At 31.2% G+C, this 17,627-nt stretch overlaps 1 protein-coding gene across 5 annotated transcripts in view; it reads left to right on the forward strand.

The window, feature by feature from the left end:
• Nucleotides 1–12,570: 12,570 nt before the first annotated feature.
• src (v-src avian sarcoma (Schmidt-Ruppin A-2) viral oncogene homolog) overlaps nucleotides 12,571–17,627 on the forward strand; it is a 119,724-nt gene continuing 114,667 nt past the window's right edge. For 4 of the 5 annotated variants that reach the window (XM_062052500.1, XM_062052503.1, XM_062052502.1 and 1 more), the window contains exon 1: nucleotides 12,571–12,894. The gene's annotated coding sequence lies outside the window, so the exon portion shown is untranslated. The remainder of the gene's footprint in view (nucleotides 12,895–17,627) is intronic. The other variant, XM_062052501.1, reaches the window with a different exon arrangement.

Below are 17,627 nucleotides of genomic sequence, written 5' to 3' on the forward strand. Positions count from 1 at the left end.
GGTGGAGGGGTAGTAAAAAAAAAAATATTTTTTTTTTTTTTTTGTTATAAAGAAATACAATCATGTGTGCTTACGGACTGTATCCCTGCAGACTGTATTGATTTATATTGATATATAATGTATATATTGTGTTTTTTATGTTGATTTAATTTTAAAAAAATTTTTATTTTTTTTATTTTTTCATTTTTTTTTTTTATTTCTTGTGGTCCGCGGCCCGGTGGTTGGGGACCACTGATCTAGACCTTCAAAAAGAGAACAAAATATATTTCCAATATATTCAATTGAATAGACTGCAAAGACAAGATACTTAACATCATACTTGCCAACCTTGAGACCTCCAATATCGGGAGGTGGGGGGTGGGGGCTTGGTCGGGGTGGGGGGGGGTTGGGGGCGTGGTTATTTACAGCTAGAATTCACCAACTCGAGTATTTCATATATATTTCATATATATATATATATATATATATATATATATATATATATATATATATATATATATATATATATATATATATATATATATATTTATTTTATTTACATAGAAAAAAAACAAAAAACTTGAATTTCAGTGTTCCGTTGGCTATCCATTAGATGGCAGTATTGTCCTGTTTAACTTCTCCGTTCGTTGGGCAGGCAAGCTGTTTATATTGTGGGAAAGCGGACGTGAGAACAGGCTGTCCCCACTCAGGTCCGCATTGAGCTGGAGGGGGCGTGGCCTCCAGCTCCGGCTGAATACCGGGAGTTTGTCGGGAGAAAATCTCTGCCGGGAGGTTGTCGGGAGAGGCGCTGAATACCGGGATTCTCCCGCTAAAAACGGGAGGGTTGGCAAGTATGCTTAACATTCCAACTGGTAAACTTTGGTATTTTTTTGCAAATATTAGCTCATTTGGAATTTGATGCCTGCAACATTGTTACGCACAGGAGGAGTAGACGGCACAGACCACAAGGGGGCGTAGTAGCTCTTTCATTTATTATATATATAAACACTATATATTAGGGCTGCAACTAACGATTAATTTGATAATCGATTAATCTGTCGATTATTACTTCGATTAATAATCGGATAAAAGAGACAAACTACATTTCTATCCTTTCCAGTTTTTTATTGGAAAAAAACAGCATACTGGCACCATACTTATTTTGATTATAGTTTCTCAGCTGTTTGTGCATGTTGCAGTTTATAAATAAAGGTTTATAAAAAAAAAATTAAAAAAAATGCGCATAGCATAGATCTAACGAATCGATGACTAAATTAATCGCCAACTATTTTTATAATCGATTTAATCGATTAGTTGTTGCGGCCCTAATATATATATATATATATATATATATATATATATATATATATATATATATATATATATATATATATATATATATATATATATATATATATATATATATATATATATATATATATATATAATAAAGTAAAGTTAAAGTACCAATGATGGTCACACACACACACTAGGGGGGGTGAAATTTGTCCTCTGCATTTGACCCATCCCCTTGTTCACCTCCTGGGAGGTGAGGGGAGCAGTGGGCAGCAGCGGTGGCCGCGCCCAGGAATCATTTTTGTTGATTTAACCCCCAATTCCAACCCTTGATGCTGAGTGCCAAGCAGGGAGGTAATGTCTCACAGGTCGCCTACAGCCACAGCTCTCGCGCATGTCGCTGGTTGATTGAGTAGAGGCCTTAATTGGAGTATTTACGGTACAGGTACCTTTGTTAGGTGTACGCATCATAGAAGGAGTGTCCCAAAACATCACATCTACAAAACCCAAAAGCAGTGAAGTTGTCACCATGTGTAAATGGTAAATAAAAACACAATACAATGATTTGCAAATCCTTTTCAACTTATATTCAATTGAATAGACTGCAAAGACAAGATACTTAATTTTCCAACTGGTAAACTTTGGTATTTTATACAAATATTAGCTCATTTGGAATTTGATGCCTGCAACATTGTTACGTACAGGAGGAGTAGACGGCACAGACCACAAGGGGGTGTAGTAGCTCTATGATTTATTATATATATATATAAACTATATATATATAATAATAAAGTTAAGTTCAAGTTAAAGTACCAATGATTGTCACACACACACTAGGTGTGGTGAAATTTGTCCTCTGCATTTGACCCATCACCCTTGTTCACCCCCTGGGAGGTGAGGGGAGCAGTGGGCAGCAGCGGTGGCCGCGCCCGGGAATCATTTTTGGTGATTTAACCCCCAATTCCAACCCTTGATGCTGAGTGCCAAGCAGGGAGGTAATGGCTCCCATTTTTATAGTCTTTGGTACGACTCGGCCGGGGTTTGAACTCACAACCTACCCATCTCAGGGCGGACACTCTAACCACTAGGCCACTGAGTAGGTGTATAGTAAAAAACAATACTAATATAAACTAGAGAATGTAGTGGGACATGTTTCAAAAAAGCTGGCACAAGTGGCAAAAAAGACTGATAAAGTTGAGGAATGCTCATCAAACACTTATTTGGAACATCCCACAGGTGAACAGGCTAATTGGGAACAGGTGGGTGCCATGATTGGGTATAAAAGTAGATTCCATGAAATGCTCAGCCATTCAGAAACAAGGACGGGGCGAGGGTCACCACTTTGTCAACAAATGCCTGAGCAAATTGTCCAACAGTTTAGGAAAAACATTTCTCAACCAGCTATTGCAAGGAATTTAGGGATTTCACCATCTACGCGCCGTAATATCATCAAAAGGTTCAGAGAATCTGGAGAAATCACTGCACGTAAGCAATTATATTACGGCCCTTCGATCCCTCAGGCGGTACTGCATCAAAAAGCGACATCAGTGTGTAAAGGATATCACCACATGGGCTCAGGAACACTTCAGAAACCCAATGTCAGTAACTACAGTTGGTCACTACATCTGTAAGTGCAAGTTAAAACTCTACTACGCAAAGCCAAAGCCATTTATCAACAACACCCAGAAACGCCGCCGGCTTCGCTGGGCCTGAGCTCATCTAAGATGGACTGGTACAAAGTGGAAAAGTGTTCTGTGGTCTGACGAGTCCACATTTCAAATTGTTTTTGGAAACTGTGGACGTCGTGTCCTCCATACCAAAGAGGAAAAGAACCATCCGGATTGTTCTAGGCGCAAAGTGTAAAAGGCAGCATGTGTGATGGTATGGAGGTGTATTAGTGGCCAAGACATGGGTAACTTACACATCTGTGAAGGCACCATTAATGCTGAAAGGTACATACAGGTTTTGGAGCAACGTATGTTGCCATTCAAGCAACATTATCATGGACGCCCCTGCTTATTTCAGCAAGACAATGCCAAGCCACGTGTTACAACAGCGTGGCTTCATAGTAAAAGAGTGCAGGTACTAGACTGGCCTGCCTGTAGTCCAGACCTGTCTCCCATTGAAAATGTGTGGTGCAATATGAAGCCTAAAATATGACAACAGAGACCCCCGGACTGTTGAACAACTTAAGCTGTACATCAAGCAAGAATGGGAAATAATTCCACTTCAAAAATGTGTCTCCTCAGTTCCCAAACCTTCACTGAGTGTTGTTAAAAGGAAAGGCCATGTAACACAGTGGTAAAAATGCCCCTGTGACAACTTTTTTGCAATGTGTTGCTGCCATTAAATTCCAAGTTCATGATTATTTGCCAAAAAAAAATGAAGTTTCTCAGTGTGAACATGAAATATCTTGTCTTTGCAGTCTATTCAATTGAATATAAGTTGAAAAGGATTTGCAAATCATTGTATTCTCTTTTTATTTACACAACGTGACAACTTCACTGGCTTAGGCTTTTGTAAATAAATCATAAATATTCTGAGGCCTTCATTTGTGGAAAAATACCCAGTAAATATTGGCTTTTTCACTCAGAAATTGTATTAATGATAAATACGAGGCCACTATTTGACTTCATGTACCTAATGAAGGGTCCTTCTTGATACGAGCGCCAGACTGGAGGACGACTCTGAGGACTGTCGGCATAACGTTTGTGATCACTGTTGTACATGAAAGTTGACGACTCCCTTAAAGTGCATGTCATGTTCCTTCTGCCGTCGTGTCTTTCTTTGCACGCTTGTCAACAATCAATATGCGCTAGTGTAGAAATTCCGATTTAGTGCTGTCAAACGATTAATCTAATGAATCATTCATTTGGATTAAACGTGATTCATCGCAGGTTAGTTATTGCTTGCATTATTTAAATTCACTTTAAAAAATGAGCCCATTGTTCAGACACAAATGCACTTTTATTATGAAAATGCCATACAGGAACAGTATTTCAATAATTTACTTGTATTTGAGTTGCAAGCATTCCCCGTAGTCGGCGTAGCAAACGAACCCTGTAAGATTCGCCCAAAACTTCCGGTTTTACTAGATCAGGGATGTCAAACTCGTTTTAATAGAGGGCCGTATCGCAGTTATGTTTGCCACTTCTAACACTGAATGATATCGTTACACAATTGCCAATGTATTTGATGATTTGTTTTCTTATGTATGATGTAAAAAAAAAAGAAGCAGATTTTACAGTAAAAAAAACGACAGGTCAGTCGCAAACATTTTACAGTAAAAAACGACGGGTCAGTCGCAAAAATTTTACAGTAAAAAAACGACAGGTCAGTCGCAAAAATTTTACAGTATACATTTTACAGTAAATAACCAACAGGTCAGTGGCAAAAATTTTACAGTAAAAAAACGACAGGTCAGTCGCAAACATTTTACAGTAAACATTTTACAGTAAATAACCAACAGGTCAGTGGCAAAAATTTTACAGTAAAAAAACGACGGGTCAGTCGCAAAAATTTTACAGTCAAAAAACGACAGGTCAGTCGCAAAAATGTTACAGTAAACATTTTACAGTAAATAACCAACAGGTCAGTGGCAAAAATTTTACAGTAAAAAAACGACGGGTCAGTCGCAAACATTTTACAGTAGAAAATAGGTCAGTCACAAAAATTTTACAGTAAATAACCGACAGGTCAGTCGCAAACATTTTACAGTAAAAATTTTACAGTAAAAACCAGATTGGTCAGTCACAAACATTTTACAGAAAAAAAACCGACAGGTCAGTCGCCAAAATTTTACAGTAACAATTTTACAGTAAAAAACCGACAGGTCAGTCGCAAAAATTTTACAGTAGAAAATAGGTCAGTCACAAAAATTTTACAGTAAATAACCGACAGGTCAGTCGCAAAAATTTTACAGTAAAAATTTTACAGTAAAAAACCGACAGGTCAGTCGCAAACATTTTACAGAAAAAAAACCGACCGGTCAGTCGCAAAAATTTTACAGTAAATAACCGACAGGTCAGTTGCAAAAATTTTACAGTAACAATTTTACAGTAAAACACAGACAGGTCAGTCGCAAAAATTTTACAGTAACAATTTTACAGTAAAACACAGGTCAGTCGCAAAAATTTTACAGTAAAAATGTTACAGTAAAAAAACGACGGGTCAGTCGCAAAAATTCTACAGTAAAAAAATTCACAGTAAAAAACCGACAGGTCAGTCGCAAAAATGTTACAGTAAAAAACCGACAGGTCAGTCGCAAAAATTTTACAGTAAAAAAGCGACAGGTCAGTCGCAAAAATGTTGCAGTAAAAATTTTACAGTAAAAAAGCGACAGGTCAGTTGCAAAAATTTTACAGTAAAAAACTGACAGGTCAGTCGCAAAAATTTTACAGTAGAAAATAGGTCAGTCACAAAAATTGTACAGTAAATAACCGACAGGTCAGTCGCAAAAATTTTACAGTAAAAATTTTACAGTAAAAACCCGACAGGTCAGTCGCAAACATTTTACAGAAAAAAAAACGACCGGTCAGTCGCAAAAATTTTACAGTAAATAACCGACAGGTCAGTTGCAAAAATTTTACAGTAACAATTTTACAGTAAAACACAGACAGGTCAGTCGCAAAAATTTTACAGTAACAATTTTACAGTAAAACACAGGTCAGTCGCAAAAATTTTACAGTAAAAATGTTACCGTAAAAAAACGACGGGTCAGTCGCAAAAATTGTACAGTAAAAAAATTCACAGTAAAAAACCGACAGGTCAGTCGCAAAAATGTTACAGTAAAAAACCGACAGGTCAGTCGCAAAAATGTTACAGTAAAAAAGCGACAGGTCAGTCGCAAAAATGTTACAGTAAAAAAGTGACAGGTCAGTCGCAAAAATGTTGCAGTAAAAATTTTACAGTAAAAAAGCGACAGGTCAGTTGCAAAAATTTTACAGTAAAAAACTGACAGGTCAGTCGCAAAAAAATTACAGTAAAAATGTTACAGTAAAAAAACGACCGGTCAGTCGCAAAAATTTTACAGTAAAAAACCGACGGGTCAGTCGCAAAAATGTTACAGTAAAAATTTTACAGTAAAAAAGCGACAGGCCAGTCGCAAAAAATTTACAGTAAAAATGTTACAGTAAAAAAACGACCGGTCAGTCGCGAAAAATTTTACAGTGTTTTTTTTTCAGCATGTTACTGTAAATGTAAAAAACAGTAGCAGTGTTTTTCACAGTAAAAAAACTGGCAGCTCAGTTGATAACATTTTATTGTGAATTGTACAGTGTTGTTTTTTTTTTTACTGTAAATATAAAACTGCATTTTTACAGTAAAATTCTGGCAACTTAGCTGCCGGATTTTACCGTAAAAAAACGACAACTGTAGATTTGACCGTGTACTATTGTGAATAGCAGAACACTACCACCGTTTTTTTACAGTAAAAAAAACTGGCAGCTCATTTTATGGTGAAAAAATGCTGTACAGTAAAATGCTGTAAAACCACATTAAATGTCATAAAGTCGCTGTAAAATCTATTTCTAAAATTTGACAATTTGATGAATAACTTGCTTTGAAATCATAAGTCAAGCAGATACAAAGTATTTATTTCTAGTGGAACAAAAACATTGTTTGAATGTATGATCATATATTTCTTACATTATAATATTTATGTTTAAAAAATATGTACATGTATTTTTTTCTGTCAAAATGGAAAAAAGTAATACATTTGGTAAATAAATATGGAGTACTTTAATGACGCATATTATTTCCAGGCTTCCGAGGGCCAAATAAAATGACGTGGCGGGCCAGATGTGGCCCCCGGGCCTTGAGTTTGATACCCGTGCTATAGGTGGACGTGACTTGGTTTTTCAAAGCGTGGGACCGGAGAAAGTGAGCGTAAAGGGCGTTGCTGAGAGGAAGACGTGGACGACGTTCGTTGAATTAAAGAAAGAAATCATTTAAAAAGGTGCCAGAGTGCGTCGTGGACTTGGCGAAGCAGTTTGAGCGTACCGCTGCTCGTCCGCACCGCACTGGAGCAGAATGAGTGGAACCCCGGCGGTTGATGCTAAAGTAACATCGAACTGGACATGTATCCATGAAAATATGGAGAAGCTGCTGCTGGTGTGTTTGACGGAGAAGCCGCTGGAAGGAGTCCACTCTCCAAGGTAAATTATTTACATTATTATTGAATTACTTCATAATTACATAATGACATCATTTTTTATTTTTTTTTAATAATCCCATGAGTTAACTTATTTTTGACAGCCATAATTGTGTTTGTGTGTACATACAGTATATATATAAATGTGTGTGTGTGTATGTATATATATATATATATATAAATATATATATATATATATATATATATATATATATATATATATATATATATATATATATATATATATATATATATATATATATATTATATATATATATATACACACACACACACATTTATGTATACATTTGTATATGTATATATGTATATATACATTTATTTATTTATATATATATACACATTTATGTATACATTTTTATATATATACACACATTTATATATACACGTTTATGTATACATTTATATATATATATACATATATATATGTATGTATGTATATATACATTCATATACATACACACATATATATATATACACATTTATGTATACATTTTTATATATATATATATATACACATTTCTGTATACATTTTTATATATATACACACATTTATATATACACGTTTATGTATACATTTATATATATATATGTATGTATGTATGTATATATACATTCATATACATACACATATATATATATATATATACACAAACACATTTATATATACATTTTTATATATGTATGTATATATATATACACACACATTTATATATACATATTTATGTATACATTTTTATATATGTATGTATATATATACGTATATATACATTTATTTATATATATACACACATTTATACATTCACATTTATGTATACATTTATATATATATGTATGTGTATATATATATATGTAAATACATTCACTAATATATATATATATACACACACATTTATATATACACATATATATGTATGTGTATATATATATATGTAAATACATTCACTAATATATATATATATACACACACATTTATATATACACATATATTTATACATTTATATATATATACACACATTTATATATACACATTTATATTGATATACATATATATGTATATATACATTTATTTATATATATATATATATTACATGTACATTTATATATATGTATATATACACATTTATGTATATATATATATATACAGTATATATATATATATATACAGTATGTATATGTATGTATATATCAGAATCAGAAATACTTTATTAATCCCCGAGGGGAAATTAAGATTTTCAGCATATATATATATGTATTTATATATATGTATATATCCATCAATAAATGTTTTATTTATATATACATAGTTTTGTATATATTTATTTTTATTGGAGCATTTGAGGGTTCAATTGAACCAACAACTTGTATAAAATCCAAACATTGTTATAATGAAGACCAAAATGGGCGTAAAACACAAAATCTTTGTTGGTGCCATAAAAAGTCAGCTTGTGACTGATTCCACCTCTTTTCTTTCTTTCTTTCTTTCTTTCTTTCTTTCTTTCTTTCTTTCTTTCTTTCTTTCTTTCTTTCTTTCTTTCGTTGCTTTTTTGTCTCGTTTCCACTCGTGGATGATTTGATTCATATACAGATAAATGACTTTAGGATTGAAGCAAGTCAGGATGAACTAATTGCCAATGGTTTATTTTATTATGGGTGGCATGGCTTGGATGGTAGAGCGGCCAGCCAGAAACGTAAGGGTTTCGGGTTCAAATCCAGCTTTGGCCAACACAGTCACTGCCGTTGTGCCCTTGGGCAAGACACGTCACCCGCCTTGCTCCCAGGTGTAAATGTACATAAGAATGGCTTTCTCCAAGTAAAGTGATTAATATAACTCTATTATTTTATTCTGATATTAATATGTATTATATAATTATATAAAATTCATAAATTCATATGGTGCGGTGGAAACTAAGTTACCTTTTTTTTAATACAATTATTATTTCTTTTTTTATTGAGAAAAAAATAAGAATAAAGCAGCACAAATGTGGTAAGTGGGTTCTTGGAGACGACAGTTCCCGAGTTTGACCAGTAGGTGTCAGCATTGTGCAAGAATGTTCTAATACAGCATCATGGTGTTGCGTTTATTCCCAACATGCATGCGATCACATTTACAACACCATGCATGCATCGCATATTTACACTTTGTCATTGCAACTCAATAATGTGTTGCAAACCAAACATGCTCTTTTTTTTAAACAAGTCTCGCCATGAACTCCTTTAAAAGCTGCAGAAGGTTGCTGTTATATAGAGGATCTTTGATAGCTGGTTTTGTTGTTGGTCTTTAAAAACAGACTTCGCTTTCTATGAACGATCTTTGCAGAGAGCAGTGAGCACCCAATCATAAAAATCCTCACGTTTACAAACATAATTTAGAAAATTTAAACAAGATATTTACATAAAAACAAAAAAAATGTATATTATTTATTTTTTCTATTTAAATAAAAAATGAGCAGTGAGAACCCAATCATAAAAATCCTTACGTTTATAAACATATTTCAGAAAGAAAGAAAAAAGATAGTTTATATATATTTTTTTCGATTTACATAAAACATTGTTTATTTTATTATTGTATTATTATTTTTTTCTATTTAAATAAAAAATGAGCAGTGAGCACCCAATCATAAAAATCCTTACGTTTACAATCTTTTTTTTTTTTAAAAAAAGATAGTTTCTATATATATATATTTTCTATTTACATAAAACATTGTTGTTGTTTTTTTATATTATTTATTTTTTCTATTTAATTAAAAATGAGCAGTGAGAACCCAATCATAAAAATCATTACGGTTATAAACAGATTTCAGAAAAAAAAGATAGTTTCTATATATATATTTTTCTATTTACATAAAACATTGTTTATTTTTTTTATATTATTTATTTTTTCTATTGAAATAAAAAATGAGCAGTGATATAAATATATTTCAGAAAATTAAATAAATATATTTTCTATATATTTTTTTTCTATTTACATAAAACATTGTTTTTTGGTTTTTTTATATTCTTTATTTTTTTCTATTTAAATAAAAACATAGCAGTCAGCACCCAATTATAAAAATAATTACGTTCATAAACATATTTCAGAAAATAAATAGAAAATATTTTTATATTTTTTTTCTATTTACATAAAACATTGTTTTTCGGTTTTTTTATATTCTTAATTTTTTTCTATTTAAATAAAAACATAGCAGTCAGCACCCAATTATAAAAAATCATTACGTTTATAAACATATTTCAGAAAAAAATATATATTTATATTTTCTATATTTTTTTTCTATTTACATAAAACATTGTTGTTGTTTTTTTTAATATTCTTAATTTTTTTCTATTTAAATAAAAAATTAGCAGTCAGCACCCAATTATAAAAATCATTACGTTTATAAACATATTTCAGAAAATTAAAAATATATATTTTCTATGCATTTTTTTTCCTATTTACATAAAACATTGTTTATTTGTTTTTAATCTTATTTATTTTTTCTATTTAAATAAAAAAAATAGCAGTGAGGAAGCAATCATAAAAATCATTACGTTTATAAACATTTCAGAAAAAAAAAAATTTCTATATATTTTTTTCTATTTACATAAAACATTGTTTATTTTATTGTTATATTATTTATTTTTTCTATTTAAATAAAAAATGAGCAGTGAGCACCCAATCATAAAAATCATTACGTTTACAAACATATTTCATTAAAAAAAAGATAGTTTCTATATTTATTTTTTTCTATTTACATAAAATATTGGGGGGGGGGTTTTCCGTTTTTTTTTTTCTATTTAAATAAAAAATGAGCAATGAGCACCCAATCATAAAAACCATTACGTTTATAAACATATTTCAAAAAATTCTTTTTTTATATTTTTAATTATTTCTATTTAAATAAAACAATAGCAGTGAGCACCCAATCATAAAAACCATTACGTTCATAAACATATTTCAGAAAATTAAAAATTAAAAAAATATATTTTCTACATTTTTTTTCTATTTACATAAAACATTGTTGTTGTTTTTTTTATATCCTTTATTTTTTTCTATTTAAATAAAAAATGAGCAGTGCGCACCCAATCTTAAAAATCATTACGCTTATAAACATATTTCAGAAAATGAAAAATAAATACAAATTTATTTTATTTTATTTTTTCTATTTACATAAAACATTGTTTATTTTTTATTTTTTATATTATTAATTTTTTTCTATTTAAATATAAAATTAGCAGTCAGCACCCAATTATAAAAATCACTACGTTTATAAACATATTTCAGAAAATTTAAAATAAATACAAAATATTTTCTATATTTTTTTTCTATTTACATAAAACATTGTTTATTATTATTTTTTAACATTTTTTTTATTATTATTTAAATATAAAAAAATAGCAGTGAGGACCCAATCATAAAAATCATTACGTTTATAAACATATTTCAGAAAATGTAAAAAAAAATAATTCTATTTACATAAAACATTGTTTATTTTACTGTTATATTCATTTTTTCTATTTAAATAAAAAACGTTTTTTTATGTTATTTAAATAATACGTACAACATCTAGCTTTTCCATCATATATATACATTTTTTTGTTTATCTATTTTTTTCTATTTCACTAAAACATTTTACGTAAAGTACAAAACAGTCAAAGGTTTAAATAGCCCACATATTTTTCATACACTTGACTTAAATCCAATCAAAATGTGATTATTCTAATTTTGGAGCTAATTTGAGAACTGGGTGTAGTAATGGACAAATGGGGCCAATTATTTTAAATGTGTCTTTTATTTTTGTACTTGTCTTTATCCTTTTGTATGTGTTTGACACTTTTCTCCTCTTTTTTTTTTTAGGGAAAAGTTGCAAATTAGCCTGTGGCTAGAAGTCTTGTGTACTTTGACACGGGTTACCTGTGGGTAGCAATTTTTCATTGTACTCTCCCTGTCAAATAAATTTAAAAAATAATAATTGAAAACATATTAGACAAGTAAGTCAATAAAATGACCTGCCAGGTGAGGTTTCTATGCAAGTCAATGAAGGGTTAAATTCTGTACGAGAGGATCCACCAATCACAGCTCGCCACTCCGTGGAAGCCCCGCCCCCGCCTCCGCCCCCGCCTGTCAGACTCATCCCGGTGTTCAGGACGGAAGGAAGTCTTCCTGCCTGCCCGGACCAAGGCACTCTTTTCCCCGCATCGACAAACATTCCTCCGTCCTTTGCGTGGACGTTGTTGTCTTTTTTTTTTTCTGCGTGGAAATGTTTTTGCGTGGGAGATCCCCTGCGCTATGACCTCCCCTCCACCGGGATTGACTTTCGATCGAGTGTTGTTGTTTTTTTACCCTCTCCTTCCTGGTGCCAAACCTCAAAAATCCCACGCTGAGGATCGTGGATTTTTTTTTTTTTGGGTCCCTTTTGATGCTTTGACGTGATCCCAGCCCGCAGAGACCAGCAGAGACCACCAGTGGGTCGGTGAGTCCACTTCATCTTCTTCATTTAGCATAGTCCGCTCACCAGGAGCTAACGCCGTATATTTCTCGGTCATGCGTGGGTCACTTTGCCGTGGAATTATGATCGTTTAGCCTCCATGCTGGATTATTTACAAATTATATATGTTTCCTTTTTAGCCTTAGCTAGCTAGCTTGTAACTTTACATATATTTTTTAAATATTTTTCATGATGTTCTGAAGGAGTTTGTTTGAGTTCACCCTTTAGAAACAATTGTAAAAACAATACGAAAGAAAACCCTCGTTAGCATTAGCGTATTAGCATTAGCATGCTAGCTTGTAACCGTCAATATTTTCACCTGTTTGTTTTTTTTAGTTTGTTCCTTATTATTTTTCATCATGTTGAGACGGACTACGTTTAATTTGATTTTTTGCGGCCCAAGACCAAAGAAAAATGTTATTAGCGTTAGCATGCAAACTTGTAACATTCAATACTTTCACCTATTATTTTCTCTTTTTTGAAAATCTTTTTTCATGACACTTTGTTTGAGTTCACCCTTTAGGAACAATTGTAAAAACAATACGAAAGAAACCCCTTGTTAGCATTAGCATGCAAACTTGTAACATCCAATATGTTCACCTACTTGTTTTTTTTAGTTTGTTCCTTATTATTTTTCGTCATGTTGAGACGGACTACGTTTAATTCGATTTTTTGCGGCCCGAGACCAAAGAAAAATGTTATTAGCGTTAGCATGCAAACTTGTAACATTCAATATTTTCAACTATTTGTTTTTTTTAGTTTGTTCCTTATTATTTTTCGTCATGTTGAGACGGGCTACGTTTAATTCGATTTTTTGCGGCCCAAGACCAAAGAAAAATGTTATTAGCGTTAGCATGCACACTTGTAACATTCAATACTTTCACCTATTATTTTCTCTTTTTTGAAAATCTTTTTTCATGACAGTTTGTTTGAGTTCACCCTTTAGAAACAATTGTAAAAACAATACGAAAGAAACCCCTTGTTAGCATTAGCTTATTAGCATTAGCATGCAAACTTGTAACATTCAATATTTTCACCTACTTGTTTTTTTTTAGTTTGTTCCTTATTATTTTTCGTCATGTTGAGACGGACTACGTTTAATTCGATTTTTTGCGGCCCGAGACCAAAGAAAAATGTTATTAGCGTTAGCATGCAAACTTGTAACATTCAATACTTTCACCTATTATTTTCTCTTTTTTTAAAATCTTTTTTCATGACAGTTTGTTTGAGTTCACCCTTTAGAAACAATTGTAAAAACAATACGAAAGAAACCCCTTGTTAGCATTAGCTTATTAGCATTAGCATGCAAACTTGTAACATTCAATATTTTCACCTACTTGGTTTTTTTAGTTTGTTCCTTATTATTTTTCGTCATGTTGAGACGGACTACGTTTAATTCGATTTTTTGCGGCCCAAGACCAAAGAAAAATGTTATTAGCGTTAGCATGCAAACTTGTAACATTCAATATTTTCAACTATTTGTTTTTTTTAGTTTGTTCCTTATTATTTTTCGTCATGTTTAATTAGATTTTTTGCGGCCCAAGACCAAAGAAAAATGTTATTAGCGTTAGCATGCAAACTTGTAACATTCAATACTTTCACCTATTATTTTCTCTTTTTTTAAAATCTTTTTTCATGACAGTTTGTTTGAGTTCACCCTTTAGAAACAATTGTAAAAACAATACGAAAGAAACCCCTTGTTAGCATTAGCTTATTAGCATTAGCATGCAAACTTGTAACATTCAATATTTTCACCTACTTGTTTTTTTTAGTTTGTTCCTTATTATTTTTCGTGATGTTGTGACGAACTACGTTTAATTTGATGTTTTGCGGCCCGAGACCAAAGAAAAATGTTATTAGCGTTAGCATGCAAACTTGTAACATTCAATATTTTCAACTATTTGTTTTTTTTAGTTTGTTCCTTATTATTTTTCGTCATGTTGAGACGGACTACGTTTAATTCGATTTTTTGCGGCCCAAGACCAAAGAGAAATGTTATTAGCGTTAGCATGCAAACTTGTAACATTCAATATTTTCACCTATTTTCTTCTTTTTAAAAAAAAAAATTTTTTCATGACCGTTTGTTTGAGTTCACCCTTTAGAAACAATTGTAAAAACAATACGGAAGAAAACTCTCGTTAGTATTAGCTTATTAGCATATTAGCATTAGCATGCTAGCTTGTAACCGTCAATATTTTCACCTATTTGTTTTTTTTTAGTTTGTTCCTTATTATTTTTCGTGATGTTGTGAATTGACTACGTTTAATTCAATGTTTTGCGGCCAGAGACAAAGGAAAATGTTACTAGCATTAGCATGCTAGCTTGTAACTTTCCATATATTCATCTATTTTTTTCTTTTTCTTGATTCTCATCATGATGTTCCAAAGGAGTTTGTTTGAGTTCACCCTTTTTAAACAATTGTAAAAACAAAAAGCTGCTGAACAATACGAAAGAAACCCATTGTTAGCATTAGCTTATTAGCATTAGCATGCTAGCTTGTAACCGTCAATATTTTCACCTATTTGTTTTTTTTTAGTTTGTTCCTTATTATTTTTCGTGATGTTGTGACGGACTACGTTTAATTAAATGTTTTGCGGCCCGAGACGGAAGAAAAATGTTATTGTATTGTTATTTTATTTTACATGCAAACTTGTAAAATATATATTTTCACCTATTTTTTTCTTCTTTTAAAAAAATATATTTTTTCATGACTGTTTGTTTGAGTTCACCCTTTAGAAACAATTGTAAAAACAATTAGAAAGAAAACCCTTGTTAGCATTCGCTTATTAGCATATTAGCATTCGCATGCTAGCTTGTAACATCAATATTTTCATCTATTTGCTTTTTTTAGTTTGTTCCTTATTATTTTTCGTGATGTTCTGACGGACTACGTTTAATTTAATGTTTTGCGGCCCGAGAACAAAGAACATTTTTATTAGCGTTAGCATGCAAACTTGTAGCATTCAATATTTTCACCTATTATTTTCTCTTTTTTTTAAAATATTTTTTCATGACAGTTTGTTTGAGTTCACCCTTTTGAAACAATTGTAAAAACAATACGAAAGAAAACCCTTGTTAGCATTAGCTTATTAACATATTAGCATTAGCATGCTAGCTTGTAACCGTCAATATCTTCACTTAATTGTTTTTTTTTGGTTTGTTCCTTATTATTTTTTGTGATGTTCTGACGGACTACGTTTAATTCGATGTTTTGCGGCCCGACACCAAAGAAAAATGTTATTAACCTTAGCATGCAAACTTGTAACATTCAATTTTTTCTCCTATTATTTTCTTTTATTTTTTAAATCTTTTTTCATGACAGTTTGTTTGACTTCACCCTTTGTAAAAACAATATGAAAGAAACCCCTTGTTAGCATTAGCATGCTGGCTTGTAACCGTCAATATTTTCACCTACTTGTTTTTTTTAGTTTGTTCCTTATTATTTTTCGTGATGTTGTGACGGACTACGTTTAATTCAATGTTTTGCGGCCCGAGACCAAAGAAAAATGTTATTAGCGTTAGCATGCAAACTTGTAACATTCAATATTTTCACCTATTTTTTTCTTCTTTTAAAAAAATCTTTTTTCATGACAGTTTGTTTGAGTTCACCCTTTAGAAACAATCGTAAAAACAATAAGCTGCTGAAGAATACGAAAGAAAACCCTTGTTAGCATTAGCTTATTAGCATTAGCATGCTAGTTTGTAACCATCAATATTTTCACCTATTTGTTTTTTTTAGTTTGTTCCTTATTATTTTTCGTGATGTTCTGACGGACTACGTTTAATTTAATGTTTTGAAATATTGAAAAACAATAAAGACCAAACAAATAAAAAAAAATAGATGAAAATGTTGAGAGTTACAAGCTAGCATGTTAATGCTAATAAGGTTTTTTTTCCTTTTGTTTCGGTCCGCACTTAATTTTGAACAGTTTCATTAAAACAACAAATTGAAAGTGCCCTGTTAGAACATCACGAAAAAGAATACGGAACAAACGCAAAAAAAGGTGAAAATATTGAAGGTTACAATCTAGCATTATAATGCTAATAAAGGTTTTCTTTAATTTTGTTAGACAGCTCAGTTTTTACAATTTAAAATAGATAGTTACAAGCTAGCATACTAATGCTAATATTTTGTTTTTGTTTTGGTTTACAGCTTATTTTTATAGTTTCATTTGAAATATCAAATTAAACGTACCCCGTCAGAACATCACAAAAAAGAATAAAGAGCAAACAAAAGATATGAAATAATTTTAAATATTGGGAAAGGCTATTAAAATAAAATAATAATTTTGGGTTAAGATATAAAAAATATTTCATAAAAAGTTAATGGAAGGCTATTAAAACAAAATATAATTAAGGCAAGGAAAGTTTATTTATGAGCACAATCTGCACACAAGGCAATTCAAAGTGTGTACAGAATTAAAAACATTTGGTACTGGAGGGATATTCATATAAAATATAATAAAAATGTTGGGAAGATTATTAGAATACAAATATTTTGGGAAGGCTATTAAAATTAAATATAATTAAAATATTGTGGAACGCTATGATAATTAAAATATTGGGGAAGTCTATTAAAATAAAATATATAAAAGTATTGAGGAAGGCCTTTAAAAATAAATAAAATACAAATATTTGGGAAGGCTATTAAAATTAAATGATATTGGTGAAAGTTATTAAAAATAATGGGGAAGGCTAATGAAATATCATATATATAT

Source organism: Entelurus aequoreus, linkage group LG07 (assembly GCF_033978785.1).
Source record: "Entelurus aequoreus isolate RoL-2023_Sb linkage group LG07, RoL_Eaeq_v1.1, whole genome shotgun sequence".
Taxonomy (NCBI): domain Eukaryota; kingdom Metazoa; phylum Chordata; class Actinopteri; order Syngnathiformes; family Syngnathidae; genus Entelurus; species Entelurus aequoreus.